Source organism: Diadema setosum, chromosome 20 (assembly GCF_964275005.1).
Source record: "Diadema setosum chromosome 20, eeDiaSeto1, whole genome shotgun sequence".
Lineage (NCBI taxonomy): Eukaryota > Metazoa > Echinodermata > Echinoidea > Diadematoida > Diadematidae > Diadema > Diadema setosum.
Genome location: NC_092704.1, coordinates 6,650,038 through 6,672,501, shown reverse-complemented (window position 1 = coordinate 6,672,501; position 22,464 = coordinate 6,650,038). Strand labels below are relative to the sequence as shown.

The 22,464-nt window shown below is 38.6% G+C and overlaps 1 protein-coding gene and 1 long non-coding RNA gene across 2 annotated transcripts in view; one reads left to right on the top strand and one right to left on the bottom strand.

Moving 5' to 3' along the window:
- LOC140244053 (PDF receptor-like) overlaps positions 1 to 22,464 on the top strand; it is a 185,214-nt gene that overhangs the window by 34,786 nt on the left and 127,964 nt on the right. The window lies entirely within an intron of this gene.
- Positions 1,714 to 7,483, bottom strand: LOC140243778 (uncharacterized). Its single transcript, XR_011902250.1, has 3 exons — positions 7,419 to 7,483; positions 3,832 to 3,942; positions 1,714 to 1,826 (listed from the first exon to the last, which is right to left on the bottom strand). It is a non-coding gene; the product is annotated as an uncharacterized lncRNA (long non-coding RNA).

Sequence of the window (22,464 nt, the reverse complement as noted above, 5' to 3'; positions counted from 1 at the left end):
AATCAAATCAAACAGCTCATTACAAGACCAGGTGTTCCCTACATACAAAACTTCCTGACTTATCGACAAAGGGCCTTGCGCTATTCGGATACCATTTCGTTCATTTTTATGTGAAAGTGGTGTCATTTTGTTGGACTTGCTCCCTGGAACACGGACCTAATTAAACTTGACATTAAAAAAAAAGAAGATATTTGGCATTTTGACGAAGTTGTCATCACTTGCGTACACACACCTGACGAATAACAATTCTATATGCGTTTTCTCTTGGCTTTGTCATGAAGCGTACAATTTGAACACTTCAACTCCAAATAACCGACATCTGCTACAGAACTTTCAAACAATAACTTCAAAAGAACATCATTTCAACATTCAAGTATCTTTCGCGATATATTCCACTAGAATACATGACATTATCGTACACCAACATTGCCATGTACCCTTCGCTTATATTCCTGTGTGAGAAGCGACATAGTTGGCAAAACGTATTGTCCACGCGAGAACGCACCGGACACGATTCGAACCCCGGGACCAAGACTTTGCAAAGCCAGGACAGTATCCACTACACTGAGGCGCGGAAACTATATTATAAAGTGGGCCAGGACAGTATCTACTACACTGAGGCGCGGAAACTATATTATAGGGCTCACACGGGTAAATAATTCCCCATAGAGACGTGTGTTAAAATTCAAATTGCAAAAAATTCTGTAAAATAGCTGGGAGGAATGAGATCTTTCAGCTTCACTAACCTGGATAAGTGAGATATTACCTTTCATCCATCAGATTTTCAGGGTGGGTTGTTCTGCTCTAATTCTGTCCAGGGGTCCGCAAAGCCAGACTACGAGTTCTTGTCACTCAAAAAATCACCTATTTTCCGTACACGTACCCGATGAAATATAGTCCCCTCAAATTCCATCAGAAAAGCTTTCATCTTCCAACCAAAATGCAGTTTGTAGAGGAATTCATACTCAATGTCTACAGCTATTCAGTTTTTTGCCAAACTAAATCGTTGATTTTTAATTAATTTTTTTCTTCATTTATTTTGGTATCTTTGGTACGAATTTGTGAAGGGGTCTGGGACAGTCCATTTTATTTACAGGTGTGAGCCCTATAGTGGAGGTCATATTTCTTATTTGACTTTTTGACATCATAAATGTGTTTTTGATGATATTTGCCCCTACATCATATGAGAAATTGCACAGTAAAGGGTTGTAAAGCTGCTTAAAGGGACACTTTTGAAAATGATGCACATTGAGGTATTTTCAAAAAAAAATCTTGCAGTGTCCATGTAGTTCTACATGAGATGAATATATGAATATGTGCAGTTATCCTTTGATAAGGGAGAATCATTGTCATCGTATGTCTGCAAAGTTCTGTTCAAGACTTTGACTCATCAAACAGGTTAACTTTATGTATTTTGAACTATGTTTCAGTGGCAGCCAAAACAAAGAAATACATTAAAATACCACAATCATTCAAATTTATTTGACAATGACTACAATATTATTTGTTGATTCACCAACTACTAAGATCTAGTACCACAAGAACATGAAAGAAAACAAATTGTAGTTAAGCAGAGTTAGAGAGAGAGAGAGAGGGGGAGGGAGAGAGAGTGACAGAGGGAGGGGGGGGGGGGAAGGAGTTCACAGATCAGCTCAACATAAACCAGCAGAGCTTGTATGGGGAAAGTAGGTCAGTCTTGCTGGGTGCTTTCTGCCTGTGTGTGAGCTTGTTAGTTTGAAGGTTTAAAGTGTGTGTACCAGTCGTTATGGATTATGTTCCCTGAGCTGTCATCAATCACCGAATGCAGACTGTTTCCATGGTTGTAACTGTGAGAAAGGATGGAATGAAAGACAGAATAGAACAGCATAAACTCTTTATGACATCACTAACTGACCTCAACAAGAATGTTTGGCAATTGGTCATGACACCCCATTTATTCCATTATGAGCAAATCCTAGAATATGATGTCACTGGCTTTTCCAAGAAATAGTCCTTTACTAAGAAGTTTAGTGGAGTATGAAAAAAAAGGAGAAAGTATTAACACATGAACTTGGGATACATAAGGTGGCAAGGTATATATATCTACCACACAACAACCTCCTTTTTACAGAAATAAGAGAACATGGGGCCTAAACTGCTTTGCACTCAAAGAAAGAACCTTTTTCTACCTGGTTACAAACCATGGAACAAAGGGATGACATTTAAAGGAGAAACATCAAATATTAAGTCACAAACGACTTATGTTCGCCTGACGAGAGAAGATTTTGAACGCACAACAAATTCTGACACCTATGGAAATGGTCATCAAGATCCAGATTATGTTTCCCAACAAAGCAAAACAGTGATGCTTTTACGGCCAAAGAGGACAGAACCGACCACTGCTGACAAAATTTTGACACCTGAACATGGCTATGCAACAGGTCACCGACTGATAGACATGCAAAAATTGGCAGAGACAATCAATCTCGTCTGGAAGCAGCACAAGAAAGACAGCCCTAAATGTACCAAAGTGGATCTGATTATACCAGAGGAAGCAGAAAGTCATAGAGGGATTGCTGTGAGTATCCACTTTGTGTGTAGACATTGTGATTTCATTTCTTGTGTTCACAAACTGTACAAGGAGATTCCTCGACAGGGCCGTGGAAGGAGAACTGCCGTGCCAAACATGGCACTGCAACTTGGACTTTATCAAAGTAACATTGCACAGTCTGCTGCAGCTCGAATTCTAATATCGATGAGTGTGCCACCAGCTTCAATGAGCAGCCTCCAGGAAAATGCGAATCAATGTGGGGACATGATGTCGAAATCTAATGAGGCAGATATGGCAAACAAGCGCAGGAAAGTGGTGGAAGTACTACAAAATAGAGGTATGAATGCAAACACGCCAATAGGTATCGAAATTGATCGTCAGTATAATGTGCCCCTTAGTCATGGCCGTCGGAGAACACCATTTGCCCCAGCAACGCAGGCCCGTGACATAGCAGTTGAAAATGTTACTTCCGAAAAGTATGTGATTTCCCATCAGTCTTTCAACAAACTGTGCAGGTACGGACAGAGACAAATAAGTGCTGGTTTTACACCTAGTTGCCCCAACCATCCTAAATGTACGGCTAATCTCAAATTGCATGAAAACATTGGAGATGAAATGAACGGGGGAGAAATGTGTGCAAGGAATCTCTTAAGTGCAGAAGAGAGGCTCTTGATTGGAACTGTTACCACTGACAGTGATGGTCACTTTGCAAAGGGCATTCAAAAAGTAATGAAGGAAGAGGTTAACATTGACACCGAGTCCTTTCTGTGCACCACTCATTTACATCGATCCTTGGCACGACAAATCACAAAACTGAAATTAAGTAAGGAATGTTTCCCCGGCAGATCAGTGCGAATTAGAGCAAAGCAGCAACAAAATCTAGCTGATGATATTGCACAGCGAGTTCAGGCAGAATTGAATTCAGCACATAAAATGTCTCCCAGGAACATACTTAAGCATGAGAGAACACTCGTTGAATGTGGTGATGCCATACTCTTGTGCTATGTTGGCAATCATGAGCTGTGCCATACGAAGAGCTTAGTTTGCCGAGGAGACTACAGATTCAGATTTTTAGGCCCAGCATTTCGGAAAAGACTATCAATCAATGCTGCAGATAAGCAACAAATCCTCAACATCATCTCAAAGAGATTATCTCCAAATATGCTAAAGAAAACAAGACTGCATTCCTCGACTCAAAAAGCAGAATCGATGAATGCTGCTTTTGCTGTCACCAGTCCCCACTACACTGGCAGATTTTCGCGCAATCGTTCTAACAGGGAACATTCTGCTATTCAACTTACCAACAGTGGACCGATATCGATCCTCGAGAAAGCTGCAGCTGCCGGTGTACCGGTTGAGGGAGGGAAGAAGGTCCGCCATAGACTTCTCAACCTGCAAAGCCGACGGGATTACTGGAGGACACGGAACAGAAAACATGCTGGGAAAGTGTCTAAAGCGAAACACAGGAACTACAGATACAGACTGTATGAACGAAACAAAAACTGGAAAAAAGACTGTAATGTCAGGTCATATGTTAAAGGACAACTTGAAAAAGAGCATTTTTCCATTGCACGTGATCACAGTTACGATAGAATAATCAGCTCTAACGTTAGTGAGTCTGAAGAAGAATTCATCTAAATTTGTGTTCTACACTAACTGCGACTATGAACGTTACAGCTAAGTAATACAGGTGTAATGAAAAAGATGAAACACAACAGATCTAGGATATCACTATCAAGAAAGTTAGTGGGGCCCGGGGGGGGGTGTAAAACATACAAATAGGGTCTATATCTACTTCATTACAAACCTGTCTTGATTTGAAAACAGTGTAGGGCTTCTAATGTAATGAGCTACCTACCGAAGGGCCAGGGCTAAGTTGAGTAAGGACGGGAAATTACTGGGCTGGTGGAAAAATACACTTTGGATCATGTCCAATATTACACACATTATAAGAGTGGCATATTTGTCTGGATTTGTTATCTTCACGGCTCTCAAGCACCAGGTGACTGGGCCTAACACAAAAACGTGTTCCACAAAGGTGGGATGCATCGAGCTCAGATGGAATATCCCATGACCCAGTGATCCAGATCATCAAAGCAAGCCTATGTGCGTGTATGGTTGTACGAGACTTGCTTCTCTCTGAAATCACAACATCCACCAGCCCATATCCATTCTTCTGTCGGCCAGTGAAGACCCAGCAATGGCCTGGGTCTTCACCTAGTTTTAGTGTTTTCCTCTCCAGCTTCTGCTGGTAATCAGCTGGGAGAGTACTAGTAGATTGCCTACTCGCCATGTTCGTATTTGTAACAGTAGTAGTAGTAGTAGTATCAGTACCAGTAACTAAATACTTACTTCGCTATAACTAGCTAGCTAGCAAGCACTCAAATTTTGGAAACGTAGGCTTGGCCTAGCACTGGGTGGGTGTGGGAACAGCCAGCCAATGATAATCGAGGTTAGTTCAAGTTAACATCAGTCTAACAACATCATCATCAGTTTTGTTCAAATAATTGTTCCAATAAATCACCTCAATAAGTCATACTGGCATATAAAATTTGACTAAAGAAGGCACAAATTTACCAGATCTGTAAAGCCTTGATAACCTCGTCAGGTGTAGATGTTGAGTTTGAGGAAGCTTTCTAGTGTGCTGAATTATTGTTTTGGCAGCGCACAATAGTCACGACGTGACAGTACAGCGTGCGTACACGCTCCAGTGCAGTCTACTCGAGTAGAGTGTAGGGGTGGGTGTTTGTCATGTTACCAGAGAGCACAGAGCTGTACAAGTAGCATAGATGATTCTGACACAAATGTATTAAAATTGCAAACTCGTGTATACTTTTATGTATGTTAAAGAAGAATGTAACTTACGATTTTATTCCACATTGTACTCATTTTGATCTTTTGAACTTCACTTTGGCACGGCATTGCTTAAATTTGTAGTTTTCGTGTGGCGAGAGCCTCGTCATGCATACAAGGCAAGCAGTACTTCTGTGTGCAAGGCACTTTCCATAGACTTGTGTGTATTACGTGCATACTCTATAGGGCTCACACGGGTAAATAATTCCCCATAGAGACGTGTGTTAAAATTCAAATTGCAAAAAATTCTGTAAAATAGCTGGGAGGAATGAGATCTTTCAGCTTCACTAACCTGGATAAGTGAGATATTACCTTTCATCCATCAGATTTTCAGGGTGGGTTGTTCTGCTCTAATTCTGTCCAGGGGTCCGCAAAGCCAGACTACGAGTTCTTGTCACTCAAAAAATCACCTATTTTCCGTACACGTACCCGATGAAATATAGTCCCCTCAAATTCCATCAGAAAAGCTTTCATCTTCCAACCAAAATGCAGTTTGTAGAGGAATTCATACTCAATGTCTACAGCTATTCAGTTTTTTGCCAAACTAAATCGTTGATTTTTAATTAATTTTTTTCTTCATTTATTTTGGTATCTTTGGTACGAATTTGTGAAGGGGTCTGGGACAGTCCATTTTATTTACAGGTGTGAGCCCTATAAAGTGGGCCAGGACAGTATCCACTACACTGAGAGTTGAGGTGAGGGAACTACGTGGGATTGATATTCCTGCCCTATGCCCTATGCAAGACAGTCATTGAGCCACATACCAGGGGAAAGGAAGTGCAGAGTGTAAATTTCAGTTTCTCCGAACATAGGGAGCCGGAATGACGAGAAGTCGGTGGTAAAATCTTTATAACAGCTTATGAATAACACACAGCGGTTACCACTCGCCGGGTATAAACCGCCCTCAACAATCATTCGTGAATTATTCATGACGGCGAGCCGCGAGTAAATTTGAACGAAGGACCTCACTCGCCTTATGATGTTTGTCGAGGTGCGTTGATACGTTTCCACTCCTTTGCTCTCCAAGATTTTCTGCGGAACATTATACTGTAGGAGAAGGATCCCAGAGTCAAGGCGAGGCTAGATTGAGTCACTGTTCGAAGAAGGTCAAAGGAGGATCGGCTGGGAAGGAACATCAAAGTCCCCGAAGCATCTTCCGAAATAATCTAATACATTTCTGCGCATTAACTTACCTGGTGTAACGTTTGGACTAACCTGTTTCTGTAATCGAGCGGCGATTGGAACTACAGACATGAAGTTGCCAAAAACAAAACTATTTTGACTTCGAGGCGCTTTTTTATCTTCTCTTGAGGAAGACTTTTGATAGGATGGCGCTCCTTGATTATTTTGTTCTTTCTCTAATCCGATCAAGTCTCTTCTTTTCTATATGCCCGAAACGTTAAAATGCCCTCTGAATTTCTGATGCTGCTTATTACTTAGAGGAGTGTTTTATGTGCCGGTCGATAAAAATCTAATTCGACATGTAGGGGTAATGTGTGTACTATCAAGCCGATTTTCTTGTGAAGACAAAGCTGTACCTCTCAGAGTATAGGTACTCGTCTTTGAAGTCAACAGTGGTCATCAGCTAATGAGGGGCAGGAATTACATAGATCCCGCGGTTCTTCGTCTCTGTCCTGTTCTTTGATCTTCCATATGTTTTGTTGTTATTGTTGGTGATGATGATTATAGAGTCCCGGAGAGAAAACGAATGAGAAGATGTATTTTGTTGCTGTTGTTAATAATATTTAGTCATCTTATTCATGGTAGTCTTGTCTTCAGACGGATTTTTTTTTTCCTGCATCATGTTACAACGACGATAGGTCCTTGAGATTTTTTTTTTCTCCAAGTTGATGCATGTTTAGGATATTATAGAGAGAAAGAGTGAGAGAGAGAGAGGAGAAAAAAAACAACAACAACTCGGTGGTAGGGCAATGATGACACATCGAATGAAATTATGCAAATTAAAAGAGTGGTGACATTTACGTGGAAGGAGGGGAACATCACTGCGCATTCCCCCACGCGGAAATCACTTAACTATTATCGTTTAGGGTGTACCAGGCTCCCTGGGCGGGATGTTGTGAAAGAATTTGTGTTGTTGGTGGTTTTTTCTTTTTTCTTTTGATCCTCTCATCACGTCTTGCTCTCTGTTGCACACGATGCTTCGAGTTCCGTTGTCATGCTCGTCGTCATAAAGCTCTCACACAGCATTCTCTAGTGTCAAGGTACCTTGCAATCATGAAATGAGAGAACTTCATCATCGTCATGAGTATCTTTAGTGTTATCTTACTCTGTACTCTCACACATCATTACTAAGATCATTGATTTTCATCCAGGTACCGTATAATCACCTCATCTCATCACTACTTCCATCATTCATTTTGTTTTATAAAATCAACTATAATTCAAATCAGTTTAGTTCAGTTCAATTCAAGTCAAGTCAATTCAATTCAATTCAATTCAATTCAACGCATATCGATTCAGTTCTACTTTATTTCCATCCAACAAAAGGTAACACATGATACAAAGTACACATGTGACGAATCATAATGTTTTAACAATTTGTAAGCAGTACAAGTTATAAAGTTTGTATCATGCAAAAATGTATTCATAATGAGAGAAATAATGCATACTTTGCAAGATTGACCCCCCCCCCAACAAAAAAGGTTAAAGTTAGCAATGGAAAAGATTGATGTACTGAAAAGCGAAGTTTGTAAGATGTGGATTACTCGATAAGCCGTATGCAAATAATGCATTCATGGTATTTACCCAAAATGTATCTATGTACAGCTAGAGATAATAAACATGTTATGTGCGTTGTTTTCCCGATATATAATTATTCGTATACTCGTATGTATTTTGTACAATATTTCATGATTTTTTTTTCAAATTGCTCGATAAGTTTAACTGACAAATGTATACTTTGTAATATGTATTACTTTTTGTTAAATCAAACTAATTTAAATGAATTGAATTGTAGACAGTACTGCTCATCTTCAACATCACCCTCTTTGTCAGGTTTATCTGAAAATATCGATGTTTGTGGATCTGTCCTCTACTGTGCTCCTAATTTTACTAAAAATTCAGATCAACTCCTGAACAAACGCGTCAGGACAATGTGCAATGTCACTAATAGGAATATCTCCTTCGTATTCTTCGTTTTTCACTTTATAATATCATTAGTGTAATCGCTGTGATTACGTTCTCACAATAGTTTTTATTATCATTATTATTATAATCACTACTATTATTGTTGTTTTTATAATTATTATCTTGATTGCTATTGTTATTATTGTTATGGTTATTATTATTATTACCATTATAATTGTTATTGTTATTATTATTATTATTATTATTATTATCATCATTGTTATTAATGATTTGTTTCTATTACTATTAGCAGCAGCAATTTGTTAGGTATTATTCTTTACCATCAGCTTAGTCTCCTTCACCTTCTTTTCTTTATTCCTTTCTTGTCTTCTGTTTCTTCTTCCTCTTCTTTTTCCTGTAAACAGAGATGATTACAAAGCGTTTTGAGTGTTTATGTTAAGACAGAGGCTTAAGATTCACTGAATAACTCGCAACGTGTTTCGATATCATTCGTGTTCGACTTCTTCATCGTTCTTCAGGGTTTTTTTCTCTCTCTCTCTCTTTTTTTTCCGATTGAGTCGGTCGCGGGAGCAGGCAGATTTACATGGGGCTGTCATAGTAAACATTACTAAATCATTCGCCTTGCTCGTTTGGATTATGATAGCTGAGGAGCCGACGATCGAGGAATCAAAATCCGGATGAAATCCGTCTCAGACGTCGCTTCGATAGCTCCATTGCCAAGGGAAATAAACGAGCGAACAAGAGTAATCTCCCTCAATTTCCTACTCCCTCCCCCCCCCCCCCCGTCTCTCTCTCTCTCTCTATATATATATATATATAATCTTTCTGCCCCTCTTTTTCTTTCTGTCTTACATAGAGGAAGGGGGCATATTCGGGATAACATAAGCGTTATTGCAAGCATATCATTATGCCAAGTCTAGCATCACAGCATACACAAATCTTGCAGCATAGACGGGTGGCACGATGTATCATGAATTCATCATAATTACCGTGAATACCACCGATCACTTAAATTCATGTGAGTGAATTATTTCTCAGGTCATCATGAAGAAGAAAAAAAATATATGAAGGACATCCAGCAAAACTGCAATGATTATACAGTTGTTTAAAGCGTCATATCACATATATTCTGTCTCCATGATTTGACATATGGTCATTATAACCACAGGTCTTGTACCGTAAGAAAGCCAGCTGGTTGATCACGAATACAGGGTATAATCGTGGGGACGTCAATTCTAGAAAGATAGAGAGAAATGATCAAGGGGCGCGGAGAGGGGAGAGGTGATCGAATAAAAAGTCAAGCATATTGCAACATTCAAAAGTGTCCCTCTCAGCCCATCCCATGTATATAAAAAAAATCCTAACAATAACCTGTGTGATTTACGCGTTCATAATTTCAATTGAATTGAATTGAATTGAATTGAATTGAATTGAATTGAATTGAATTGAACTGAATTTAATTGAATTGAATCGAATTAAATTGAATGAACTGAATTGAATTGAATTGAAATGAGTTGAGTTGAATTGAATTGAATTGAATTGAATTACTGAAACTGCACTGGTCTATACACTCGAGACACAGTGAACAGTTCCAGCACGTTTATTATATACATGTATATACAAACAGGCAAGATAAAAAAATGATGTAAAGCAGGTCATGACTAGAAAGTGTGTCAGCATACATACACGTATGTACATAAAAGACAATTCTCTATAACCTGTGAAGTATGATGGAAGTGCAAAAGCAAAGTTTGTAAACGCGAGTTTCAAGAAAAAATATCAATGTATTTTGTTTTTCCAATGGAGATAAGACACAAAGTACTAATGGCAAAACTATAATTATGAAAGCTAAAATAGCAAGGTACAAAGGGAAGAAAAAGTAAGAAGTAAAGAAGAAGTATTATCTGAATGGAGGAAAAATCTCAAAAGAAGGGGGAAACTTGGTACATATCCCCTCGGCAGTGGCAGTGCATTCTCAGACCAGTATAAGACCAGTCAACTATAGCAGACGTGAATGTATTGCCAATTTGTAATACCTTTTAAGAAGTCGGATGAAATGAACAAATGCGTGAAGTGCGGTAATATAAACCGGTGCGATAGAACTCTTGCTTATCCAATTACCAGGCAAGTGAACATGCAGAAGTAAGATGTGCAGTGGACAAAGAGAATGTTGGCAGAATATAAAAAGAAGAAGGGGGAAGAGAGAAAAAGGAACTTCTGACACGGGGCCGACTTTCGGTGTTTGTTAACCGAGGCGCATGATACGCGTGTGGAAAATAAACGGACGGACCGAGAGCCCACTGACCTTTTGTAGAGTTTAATGAAATCGAGCTGTTTCCACGGACTGCCCGCCTCCTCGGCCGGGCGATATTGGAAGTGTCTGGAAGATTCGGCCTGCTTGCAATACGGATCAACCGTGCCAGAGTCGATCTTATTTTGCTCTTTCTCCCCCCTCTATTTGCTCCTCTCAAAATCTTTCCGAGATTGGCTTTGGTCAGACAATCTTCCGGGGACAATTTTCAAGATACCCTCCGTCTGTCACATTGTGTGTATTTCAGCTTCCATTTCCCCCTTCACTTGATTCCTTTTGGCCCTCGCTTTCTTTAGTTTCTTTAAGTCCAGCATACACACCGGTTCCGTAATCTCCGTGAATATATCACTGTGGAATGGTTCATTTTGTGACGTCGCGCAATCTTAGTTTTTCTTTTCTAATGCCGCATTTAATGTAGCAAAGTGTACATCGTGACGTTAGTTTATATATATAGGTTGCTTTTGCGGGTTTTTTTTTTCTTGAATTTGTTGAGTAGACACCAAAGCTCAAAAAATACTTGAAAACTCGAAATGTGGAGATGGAAGTTAAGTGTTTCATTGCAGGTAGACATACAGGATTTTTGAAGAGACTACATTTGAAAGATCCAAGCGAGGTTTTCTGCTTTTCCCAGTTGCGTAGTAAAACAATTAAGACAATATCAATTTGTCCAAAAACAAAATAATCCGTTTCACATACTTGTGTCATATTGTGTACTGCCTCCCGGAATGTTGTACTTCCAATGTCTAACTTTGTAACCCGGGACCAATGCAATCTTCAAGTTGGTGTTATCCAACATAGTTAATCAAATGAGCTGGATAACTAAAGCGCAACAACAGTCGGATGTGAAATATCAATATAAGATTGTTATGGAGCAGTAGTTACGGGAACAAGATGACAATAATATCATCTTACTAGGTGGCTCATGTCCTGTACGGAAATCTCCACTAATTCCCCTTTTTGTGACATGAAGTCCACGAGAATAAGACAAGTTTTAGCATTTGCAGCTGATCATGGTAGCTATGTATAGTGACCTATACAGAAAACTGTTCCAAATTGTTGCAAATTATCAACTACATGCCTATCATTGTACTAGTATTCTGTGTGCAAACCGATAGGGGACATGTGAGCTTGCGTCATCTTCGCCTCTGTCAAGTTTGCATAGATACCACGTGGTTGTGATTAATGTTATCATTGAAAACCTCAGAAATCTAAAAGTCATATGTTTCATAACTTTTTAAATTCTCTGATTCAAAAGAAATTTCCATACACGGTGCCGCTCATCTGATCATACTTTATTCACCACAGCCAACATGATTATGGTATTGAATGGGACTTTAATTATGTTAATGATAAATCCAACGTCGAAAATAGCAAGGCGGACTAATCGGTAAGGATTTGATTTTTTTTTTTCTTTCCTATAGTCATATAGTCGTGATGATATCATTCCGCATCTCATGCGATGTAAATCAAGAAGCCCATTTATCATTATTAAGGATACACAGGATAGCCGTCTCAAGCTGAAGTAGTGTCGTGGGATGGAGCGTAAACATTTCCTCAAATCCGAGAGGTCACCAGATTGTTGCCATGGCAACGGAGATGTTCACGGCGTTCAAGTTCTCCTCTTAAAAATCCTCTGTTTCTTTTGGACTCTTTTTATTACTTGTCTTCTGGCTTTAAAAAAAGTTTTGTTTATTCTTCCGATCGTTTATTTTTTTTTCTCTTTTTAGAATGACAGGAGCGAGTTTCATTGGTATCACAGTAAAATGGCATATAAAGCAGCACGAATTTATAGCCTCCACCTGTTTTAAGGTTCTGGAACGCATCTGCAAACGCGACTCAGACGCACGTTAGTAGAACATACGCACACGTAGGCACCTCACAAATTATCGAGGCGCAATCATTGCACGTACACGTTAAATTACATTAGGCAGACTATAGAGACATGTTATTTTAGGATCTGTTTTCGAGAAAAGACCAGCATATAGCATACGAGGACATCAAAAGTACAGTAAATGTTGGAGGCGAACTCCAAAACGAGAATCAACGCGTGTTTATGTTATTCTCTCCGAGACAAAATACCTCAAAGCAGCATTTGATACAAGATTTATAATCCTGTTTTGAGATAATGGGGGTTTTTGCATTCATTTCTCGCATCTGCAACACAGGCAGTTATCAATCCCGGGTTAATGTCTCACGATCATGAGAAGTGATACGATGTTAGAGCTTTCAACTTTCATCGTGAAAATGTTGTGTAAGCGTCGTTTTTGTCACGTCCATAGGTCCCTGTGTAGCAGAACTTAGCGGTTTTTTATTGAGTGCATGTATGGATGGATTGCTAGATCTATAAAAGGACTCGTATGACACAAACACGCGTGCTATGAATATTTTCGTGATAAAACCAATCATCTTCCCTACAATATAATTATTTTCTCTCCCCTCTCTCTCTCCCCCCCCCCCCTTTCTTTTTTTTTTTCACCCTCTCTCACTTACTGATATTTTTACCTTTTCACTTCCTCTCCCACTCTCTCTCTCCCCTTCTCTCTCTTCCTGACTCACATCCTTTTTCCCCCCCTCTCTCTCTCCCTGTCGCTTTCTCTCTCTCTTCCAATCTTTCTCTCTTCATATATTTCCCTTTTTCCGCCATTCTCCCTCACTCTCTCCTTATATTTTCTCCTCCTCCTCCTCTCTCTCTCTCTCTCCATCTCTGGACCCCTTCTGTCATTTTCTCTCTCTCTCTCTTTCTCTCTTCATATATTTCCCTTTTTCCGCCATTCTCCCTCACTCTCTCCTTATATTTTCTCCTCTCTCTCTCTCTCTCTCTCTCCATCTCTGGACCCCCTCTGTCATTTTCTCTCTCTCTCTCTCTCTTCATATATTCCTGTTTCTCTACCATGAATTCTCTATCTCTTCATATGTTCTTCTCCTCCTCCTATTCTCTATCTCTCTTTGTCACACTCTATCTCTTCATGGTATATTCTCTCTTTGCTGCCATTCTCCCTCCCTCTCTCTCCCTCTCTATTTTAATATGTTTTCCTCTTCCTCTCTTTTTCTCTCTCTGCCATACTCTTTCTTTCTTTTCATAATGTTTTCCTCCTACAATCTTATCCCCCCCCCCCCCTACGAGCTGTGTCTCTCGTTTCAAACAATGTAGTTCTCGTTGGAGGTACAGAAGCGTTTAAGAGGGTGATGCTAGTTCGGAATGTCTTCAAACATAAGTGAATTTACTCAACATCTATACCGTGCAATATATGAATCTCTTGTTATAATCCATGTGCATATCCATATGTTATATAAAATGTCCATGATATAATCAACCGCTTCCTTTTTGAGTTGCGTGCAATTGATAAAGACCTCTTTTTTTTTCCTTTTTGATGGCGTGATGAATAAGCCATTACGGAGTTAGCTCGTGTGTACCTGTCTATTTCTTCTCAGTTGGTCACGTCACTCGTTTACCAAGCGACAAAATAATACAGTAAACTTGCCCGACGTGACAATATACGGAATTTTTCAATCATGTTCAAACAAAGGATGGACGTGCGTAGACGAGGTGACCAGAATGGTCCGTCAATAAACACTTGAGAAACCATCCCTTCATAACATTGCATTGAATGGATTAACAATCTTTTTCTATTGATATTGCCAAATACCACTTTTGGTTCCAGGTGGATGTGCTGGCAGGCACCATTTATGAATAATGATAATAATAATGATAATGATGATAATAATAATAATAGTAATAATAATAATAATAATAATAATAATGATAATAATAATGACAATAATAATAATAATAATAATGATAATGATAATAATAATAAATAGTTCTTTGGTTCTTTGAACGCATAATGCCACAAGATTCTCTATGCGTGTACAAATGGAAACAAAATCTTTCAAATATTTCTCTATTCACATATAATTAACAAAATTTAATATCAAAGATGAGTTTGTAACACAGATTTGAATTTCTCAAAATCTGTAATGCATTTAATACTGAAAGGAATAATCATGAGATCCTTATATCAAAGATGCTTAAATCAGTGAATTAAAAAAAAAAAATCCCAATCAATGACACTTTGCTGCTCATGCGAAGAGTAGAACTATGAACTGACGTATTCTTATGATTTTCCAACTCATCCATAGTATTAAGGCCTATAGTGTGTCCACGTCTTACATCGATGGTGACTCAAAGCGAATATGGTGAAGTATAATGTCCAGAAAGATAATTCCTTTCTTTTCAAGAATTTAATTGAGGATAGCAGCCACCTTTGATGGTTGATAACAGAAAGGGCAGCTTACGTCACTCGGCTGTTTCGAAGGTTGCAATTATCGGCTCTCGACCCCATATGCGTCAGCGAACGACCGTTTCACACAAGAAGAGCCCCTTTGCACAAAATAATATGGGTAAATAACCGCTATCAGTTCGCACCTGATACCATCGTGTTCATAACAAGTTTTTTGTCAGGATAACAATGTAGAATTTTTGCAGCGGTGTAGAATAGCGGATTTTGGTAATTGCTGCAGCGCTTTCATTCAGTCGTTAACAAAAAAGAAAAAGTGTGATTTGGCAGTATGGGCGGAGCATTTTTTCGTTCATAATTATCCCCGAAGCTCCTTCGTTGGTGCGTCTGATTTAATAGGGCTTCTTTGTCACTGTTCGTACGGTTTTTGATAATGAGTAATCATGTCGGGATGGGGGTAATGACCAAGGCGTCGTACTGCTCCAAGTGACGGCGCAGCGACACAATATTGTTTACCGAGATTCACCTTACGTCTGATGATTAACTCTGTCAGTAGGTATGAAAGGCATGGGAGTACTTGTGTGATTCTACGGTTACAAACAGAAAAATATATACGGGTAACAATGGTGCAGTCTTCCAAGATGGTGGTTATAGAACCACGTGTGTTGTTGTTCCGGATGAGTACTATATTCAACTATAGCATGATAAAAAAACAATCATATATCGATTTGAATGAAGCGAAAATCAAGAAATGCACGAAATAAAACCAATCCTCCCCCGAGATATCTTCACTATTCCTTGGAGGCATCAAGAAATTATCGGTGTTCGGGTGAACGCCCGACATCACAAAAGCTATAGTGCTGACAATTTAGCTCAAACACTCTCCGTGCTGCTCTGCAGTATATCTGAGTGTTCTCTCTTACTTAATGCATTCATGTTCAATCCAGGAGAAAATTTCTCTGTTTCCTATGAGATTTAGTTCTTCTTCTTTCTGTAGAGCTAGGATTCGCATCGAATCGATTCACGTTAACTATCTTGCGTCATAACGCACAATGAGAAAGTACCCTACACACGTCTTGCCGTATACAGCGAACCCATTTAGAATCGAAACTCGTTTGAGGGTATTGATGAAAAAAAAAAAGGAAAGTACTTTCACCTGTGATGTGATAACAGCTTAGTGGTGTTTAGATGATTAAAGTTTCAAAACCAGGGCATTTCTTTGGCCTGGAAATACAGTGCACGCTGGCTAAATAAGACCACACCATTTAATCCTGTTTACTTATCTATGAGGGGTATAGCAGCACATGGATGGCGGTCTGTGTACTCGCGCTACACGTTTTGCTCTAATCTTGTCACGTTCGAAATTTACTACCGCAGCTTAACTCCTTGAAGCATTAAAATGTAATTAAAACGATGTCGGTTTGTTGTTGGGTTTTTTTTTTTTGGTTGTTGTTGTTGTTGGTATTTTCAAGTTGTATTTTTTTTTTCTCGTAATGAGCGTGGTGAACATTCGCTTGGTTCCACATGTTTACATAGTGCAAGAACAGCAAAATCGTATAGTATTATGTGTCCTTTGCATTGTTTCCGCCCAGTTTGTGTATCATCCTAATATTCACTGCATGAAAAAAAAATTGTGCTGGAAACTATTCAGATATTTTTATTGAAACATATTTCATAGAGGCTGACATTCTCAAAGGGCAGAAATAGGGAAGAATCATATTATATCGGGAAGTCATGGTAGACGATTCATAGTAGAATCGGTATATATACCGTCGGCTTGGAGAATCACTGGGCTATTGGTATTAGTTCATGCACTCCATATGACTTGGAAACCCAAATCCAAATATCGCAATCTTTCCATCCATGCGCCCTAAGCGAAAGAAACTATGATTTCGGGCATATTGAGGATATGTGTCTGTGTTTCCAGGCTGAAAGAAGCGATTTGTGCTATCGGTGCCCCCAATATTTTGTGCTTATGAAAACACACGCCCACACAATGTTGATAGATTGCTACTTCACTCACCGGTCTTCTTACCTTACTGACCTAAACGCCTTGCCCCTGCACTTGCACTTTGTCATATCGATTCTGTCCATTGAAAAGGAATAAGGGTAAACTACACAAAAACAAATCCACCCCGGCGTCTATAATAATTTCAGCGGGACACGCGTACGTAACAGAGTAAAAAAAAAGTTGGTTATTACGGCCTATGGCAATATCTACGCCATAATGCACATCGGTATTCAAGATAAGTCAATTTTGTGCTGGATGACTCCGGCAGATTAACTGCAAAGGGACACCTCCATTTCTCCTTTCAATCCACCGAACTTTCTAGACGCCGTGCTGTGATGTACCGCGCAGGTGGTAAAATGCAATACAGGGTGTTTTTTTATCTTCGTGCTAGGGATTTTTATACCAGTGATTTTGCCCCCTTTCGCACTCTCCACAGTCCACTCGCATACCATGAAAGACCCGTTTATCGGTCCACGCCACTCTTTGACATCGATTATGATCTGCAATGAGATCCGAGCGGGTATCTTTATGACCTACGAGGATTGTAGCACGATTATCTTTGCTTTATAAGTCAGCATAGTGAAGGGTTGTTCCACCCTTTCATTTTCAGGAGGATGAACTTTTTATGAGTCTTTTCATTGAGAGGGAAGGTAGGTATTTTGGGATGTTGCAGTATGATTCTTTGAGTGAACACGGATTCTTAGGATTTTTTCCCCTCCCTCCCCCCCCCCCCCCTTTATCTCTCCCTCTCACTTTCTTGGTCGCTCTCCTCTCTCCATCCCTCTCTCTCTCTCGCTATCTTACTATCTATCAATCTATCTATCTATCTATCTTTTTATCTATCTATCTACCTATGTATATATATATATATATATATATATATATATATATATATATTTCTATCTTTCTACGTGTATCTACCTGTCTATCTATCTACCTGTCTATCTATCTATCTATCTATCTATCTATCTATCTATCTATCTATCTATCTATCTATCTCTCCCCCTCTGTCTGGTTCTATAATGGCGTCATAACAATCTATAATGCACAAAACAATCTGCAAAGTGATATATAAATACATAATTATGTATAATGTCTTTATCATTCACAAGTGAAATGATCCGTAACGTCATCTGTCAGATGTGATGTAGTGATGTGACTGTAATGAGATAAACATGTTGTGATCACGACATATCTTGCACGGTTATAATGCGATGCTCACTCCAGTAGAGAAAGGCATTGTCTGTGGTGTAAGGTAATTCTGCGGTAGTTTATTGGAGCCTAAGGTCAGTGTTTGAAACTTTTAAGTGATAATAAGATGGTCACATCATTTCTCCATGAAATTGACAATTAAAAGGCCACTTTAAAGCTTCATTCATGACCAAAATTTTCACCAGACATTCAATAACTAAGTCTTTTGGATGAGTTTACACCTTTCAGTGTTGTTGTTTTTTTAACATACATATATATATATATATATATATATATATATATATATATGGCTCATCATAAGCATCACCATCAGCAGCAGCAGCAGCATTATCCGCATTATCGTCATCATCATCATCATCATCATCATCATCATCGCCATCATTATCATCACCATCATCATCACCATCATCATCATCACCATTATCATCATCATCATCATCATCATTATCATCGCCATCATCATCATCACCATCATCATCACCATCATCATCATCACCATTATCATCACCATTATCATCATCATCACCATCACCACCATAATCATCATCATCACCAAGATCACCATCACCACCATCACCACCAGCACCACCAGCACCACCAGCACCACCAGCACCACCATCACCACCATCACCACCATCACCACCATCACCACCATCATCACCAGCATCATAATCATCACCATCATCACCAAGATCACCACCAGCACCACCATCATCACCAACATCACCATCATCATCATCATCGTCATCATCATAGGTTCGAGTGATGCCTTTGGGACAATTTTTCACGGCCAGAACCTTTTATCGTCACGTGTTATGATTAAGATAGGTACTATTGACACCACTCGTGGAAGATTTTGCCAACTGGTTGCGACGTGTATTCAACAAGACGTTGGACTGGGTATGCAACATCCCTCTCCTCTAAGATGTTTATAATTTGCGACCGACGAGGGCGCCAGATCGTGTAATGATATTGATCTGGCCCAGAACAATCCTGAGGGCAAATAGGGAATATTCCCGTTGGCAGGTTCACATCACTTTGCGGGCTGTTTTAGATTTATCCACTGACCTGGAAGTTGGCTCGCGATCCGCACTTCATTACGGGAATCGATTTTTTTTTTCCTTTCCTTCTATGAAATGCAATGAAATTCAGTTCCCGTAGCTACAATGCAAGCATTGGTGGTTTATTGGCTGTTTGTCCTGCTGCTGTCATTAAATATGCAACAATTGTGAAAAATTAATAAATGAATACAAATTATTCACTTGTAAGCCATTACTGTCATACGGAGTGAATTATAGTGCAATATGTTTTGATGAGTGATATATATAAAAAAAAAAAGATATAGAAGAGTGTGTGACAGCCATCGCTTCCGTTCATATACATTAATCATTTAGTGAATTATCTGGTTCTCATAAAAATAAATAAATTAAAGATGTGATATCCTTGGTACTCTGCATTTTTTTTTTTTTTGAAGTGCTCGCATGATAACTTTCAAGGTAACTAAAGTTGAAAAATATAGCCATCTTGTCACTTTTATTTTTTTTGGGGGGGGGGGAGGAGGTAAAAAATATAATCACATATCAAGAATAAGATCTATCACTCGCGTCAAATCATTTTAGTCTTGTCATAACCTAAAACAACAATGACTCTTGGTTGAAAGGGGGCTGCAGTTGCACGACAATCTAGCAAAAATATGACACAGTGTTGATAATATTGTTGACTTGCAATAAACTTGTAGCGGATACAGTTCCTAATTCCGAACAAAACAACCATGGATTACCAAAGGGCTAATGCGTTCTATACTCACCCGTAATCGCTTATATAAAATGTCCTTACGTAAACCAACACCACGGAACAAAGCAAAATACAGAACATATCGAAATACATTAACCACATTAATCCGGGCATCTCGAAAGCGATATTATTCAGACATACTAGAATCAAATAAGGACAGTAAAACCAAACTGTGGCGAACTATCAATGACCTTATTAAGAATAAAAAGAAAGAACTCCCGACCGTTATTTCCGAAAATGACCAAGATATTAACGACCCTGAAATCATTGCAAATTGTTTTAATAAGTTCTTTACCAACATAGGCCCCAATCTCGCCTCAACAATACTTCCAAACGCTGGAAATTTTACAGATTACCTTCCAGGAAGTAATAATAATTCTTTATTCTTTACTCCCACAAATGAAAATGAAATACTGAATATTGTTCGATCTTTTAAGTCGAGTAGATCTTGTGGCCACGATGGATTAAGTATGCATTTACTAAAACAAATAATACATTTTTTAGTAACCCCCATAGTACATATTTGTAACTTATCATTATCTACTGGGATCTTCCCAAATTCTTTAAAGATTGCGAAAGTAATCCCTATTCACAAAAAAGATGATGCGTCCCAAATAAAGAATTATCGTCCAATTTCATTATTGCCCGTCATTTCCAAAATCCTTGAAAAGATTGCACATGAACGTTTGTATAAGTTTCTGGTTGATAACCACATTTTAAATCCTAATCAATTTGGCTTTCGCAAAGGTTTTTCTACAGATTTTGCAATCATTTAAACTTGTGACAAAATTATCGATTCTATTGCGAACAAACAGCACGTGATAGGAGTTTTTATGGACCTGAGCAAGGCCTTTGATACAATAGACCATGGAATTTTATTAAAAAAGCTACATAATTATGGCATAAGAGGAATAGTTCTTTCCTGGTTCCGAGATTATTTATCCCAACGTCAGCAATACGTAGCATTTCATTCAAGTACCTCGCTTAAGTCATATATTACTTGCGGTGTACCACAGGGATCCATTTTAGGACCTCTACTTTTTCTTATATATATCAACGATATCATAAATTCCTCAACCCTTCTTATCTATGTATTATTCGCGGACGATACCAGTGTCTTCTACTCTCACAACTGTTTAAACACACTAGTTGATATACTTAATTCTGAGCTTGCAAAAATTTCTACATGGTTTAAATGCAATAAATTATCATTAAATATAGATAAAACGTGTTTTATAAACTTCAATACTCTACATTTGCAACCGATAATGCCCAATGACATTATTATTGATGGTATGCCCATTATTGGAAAAAAATCAACCAAGTTCTTAGGAGTAACCCTTGACTCCAACTTAAATTGGAATAACCACATTGACAATATAACCACATTAATATCCAAAGCCATTGGAATACTTCGGAGATTAAAATATTTTGTAACGGAAAAAGTACTCATTATGTTATACAATGCATTAATCTTACCGTACATTAGTTATTGTAATGTTGTCTGGGGAAACTGTAATAAAACTAAAGTAAATGTTATTTTTCTTTTACAGAAAAAGGCAATAAGAATATGTACCAACTCACATTATCTAGAACATACTGATCCATTATTCCTTAGACTAAAAGTTCTTAAAGTTGACGATATACACAAATTTCAAACAGCAATATTTATGTTCAAATACACGCAAAATCTACTCCCACTCTTCCACAACGCATTTTCCCTTAACAGGGATGTCCATGCTTACCCCACGCGCCATCGTAATGATTTCCATTTGAATAACCCTAAACTCCTATTAGCTCAAAAATCAATTCGGCATAACGGGCCTGATATTTGGAATTCACTCCCTCTCCACATAAAACAGTGCACATCTCTTTATTCCTTTAAGGCAAATACAAAGAAATATTTCTTGGCACAATATCATACGGTACAGTAATCATTAAACATGTACCTCTTATACTCAACAACAAGGCAATATTTGGTCCACCCCCTTTTCCTTTTCTTTTACTTTGCTGCTTGACCCTTCGCCCATATTATAACATATCCAATCATTTTCTTAGAAGTGCTGACCATCAACACTTTCGCGCTTCATCACCTGCACACGCACTCACAGGCACCACTCCTGTTTACCAAGTAATTGTATAAAACTGGATTTACACGCACTTTAACATGGCCCATCTGTATTAGTGTTCAAGTACTACAATGAAAAATGGTAATTTAACTCTGGCTGTCCGTCTGTTCAAGCACGGCTTATAACGGCGGCCCTCTGCATCATATGTATATATTACATATTGTACTGTGAATTAAGTCATTATTGGCCATATAAACATTTTGTATGTTATTTAACGTTTCATTTGTCTTTACATACAAAATATGACTTACTATGTAATATGTCAATAATTTTCAGAA